The sequence below is a fragment of the Apis dorsata genome, unplaced genomic scaffold, assembly GCF_000469605.1.
Source record: "Apis dorsata unplaced genomic scaffold, Apis dorsata 1.3 scaffold_331, whole genome shotgun sequence".
Lineage (NCBI taxonomy): Eukaryota > Metazoa > Arthropoda > Insecta > Hymenoptera > Apidae > Apis > Apis dorsata.
The window spans coordinates 619,036-621,503 of record NW_006263599.1 but is presented as its reverse complement, the minus strand read 5'-3'; the positions used below and the strand labels follow the sequence as shown (position 1 = coordinate 621,503).

Genomic DNA, 2,468 nt, shown 5'->3' with positions numbered 1-2,468 from the left:
TTTTCCTTCCTTTTTTTTTTTTTATACCTTTCCCTTCGATCGATCGTGCACGTTGGAACGTTTCTCTCCGCGTAACTCGCATCATTCCGCTTAATTGCGATCGATAATCCAACAGCGACCGTTGTTTCTTACGGGGTTTCTTATTTTTAGATCGAATCGCGAAAAGTTAGCGAAAAGAGTTCGCGCGAAATTCTTCTCCCCGATCGATTTTCTCGGTAAGAGAAAGAAAAAGGGGGTCGTTCCACGTAAGCGGCGACGTAAATGCAACAGTCGTTAACCGGCGGGCACGCGACGTCCACCGCGTGAATAAAAATCTTCTTCGCGTTAAGGAGGCTTACTTTTATCGGGTTTATTTATAGATTCGTAGGGAGTGATGGGCGAGAAAAATGGCACTCCCCTGGATCAACGGGCCCGACACGAAACACGCCGATCGAAACCCCGTTTCGTGTCCCGTTTAAAAGACGAGGAGGAGGCAGCCTATCTACCTACCTGCCTACCCGACTGACTGACTGACTGACGGCGATACCAATTTCCAACTTGTTGACGAGCATCGCGTGACGCATCGGTTTTTCTACTGGCCACTGGTGATATTTGCTCCGGTGCGAGGAGGAGGCAGACGGGTTCGTTTCGAATCGAGTTCCAATCTAGTTGCGTCGAAGCGCCATTGTGGAACGAGAGAACCGGTCGCGAGAAACGCCTCCTTTGTACCGAGAAAAATAACAAGGATCCCGATGACGCTTGTTTGCCTCTTCTTGCGGTTTCCCTTTTTAAGAGAACGTCTCCGTTTTCCGTTCGCGGTGACCAACGTCTGCAGACCACTCTTCCCCCCACTCGCCGCTTCGTCGAAATTTCTTACTTGTGTTCTCCTTACTTGTCGATTCGAATCGCGTAGATTCGAGCGTGGATCGCTAGTAGAATTTGTTCGTGTAAACGTATTGAGATTGGATTATAAATTCGGCCAGGATTAAACGGTTCCCTATAATACGTCGTTTGTCTCGCCGCATCCCACGGGATTTCTTCTCTACCAAGATTTACGGTGTCTCTCCATGGGATAGAAGTTTGGATAACGGTTGGTCGGTTGGAAACGTTGGCACAACGCGCCGATCCTTCGGGAGGGAGGGAAGAAGGGGCTGGTTTTTCCTCAGGGGGGAGAGAGTGGAAGAAAACGCGTAGTCGCGAGGAGACAAAAGAGAAATCGCCGGGAGATAAGAAACGTTGGAAGAGAGCAAAAATTGTTTGCCTCTCTTCAATGTTTCAACGTTTCAACTGCCGCTTTCGGGAAATGTGTGCCTCTTTTGCAAAAATCGTGCAAGTCTGGCAAGGCAACACGAGTGCCGCTCTCGTCTCGAGCAATCTACTATCATTTTTATCGTCGTCTTCGTGGGGGGAGGTTATTAACTCGTATTCTCGAATCTGGGAATAGGAAGGGATCAATTGGGAAAAGGACAAGGATGCTCATAAGTTGGCGCCCTCTGTTTACAATATTTACATGCGGATTTAATACGCTATGAATTATTTTACGGGATCGTAAAGTGGCTGGCAATAAAACCGTCGCTCGACAAGTTACCATGGGCTTGGCTATAATTTACCAAGGGGGCCACCTAATGTTAAATAAGCGGAGAGTGTAACGACTGAATCTGTTATGAAAGACGAGTAGCTAGAGAGAGAGAGAGAGACTGGTCCTCCGCGTCGTCTAAATATCACTCGACCGAGCCACTATACCACTTTCTAAAATGAAACAAATTTCTTTTCTTATCGTTATTAATATCATTGAATTGATTTCCTTCGTTTCGAGTCGGCATATCCTTTTTTCTTTTATCTTTTTGCAATCGATGCGATGTTAATGCAATTCATGATGGAGATACACGAGCGTATTCAATTTTTCTACCTTTGTCTTTATTTAATTTCTCGTCGACGTGGAACGCGCATCGATACCCTTTCCAAGTTCGATTATCGACTTGGGAGTGGGGGAAATTGATCGGAACGGTATTAAATTATTATCCGTAGACGTTAAAGCGGCGCGGTTCGTGACGCAATTTTTTCTCGCGTGATTCATAATGTCGTCCGTATCGGCCGATTCATGTAGAGCGCGTGGGCGTTATCTGATTTTTCTTCTACCCAAGACTCGTGCGAGCAGACCACCCCGGGTCTGCTATTTTTCCTGCGTGGAAACTTTCTTGACCATTAGATACACGCGAGCCACTAACCTCGCGAGTACAGGCAATCGAGCCTCAATTGTCTGGAAATAGATTTACCGCTTGTTTTTCGAAATTTCTCTTTCTCTCTCTCTCTCTCTTTTTTATTTCTATCCGCGCCGTTAGATCATAATGAAAGCGATAATTCAAACGGAAGGATATCGCAGATAAGGCTATCGTTTAAATTGCATTTCGCGAAAAAGTTGGCACGTGCTCGAATCGTTGTTTCTCTCGAACTTTTGTCGAGGAAAAGAGGGGATAGATCTCGTGATC

General features: G+C 46.2%; 1 protein-coding gene across 2 annotated transcripts in view; it reads left to right on the top strand.

Annotated features, from left to right (window-relative positions):
- The window catches only part of LOC102671217 (serine/threonine-protein kinase 26), a 79,748-nt gene that overhangs the window by 22,054 nt on the left and 55,226 nt on the right, over positions 1 to 2,468 (top strand). The gene's annotated exons all lie outside the window — the stretch shown is intronic.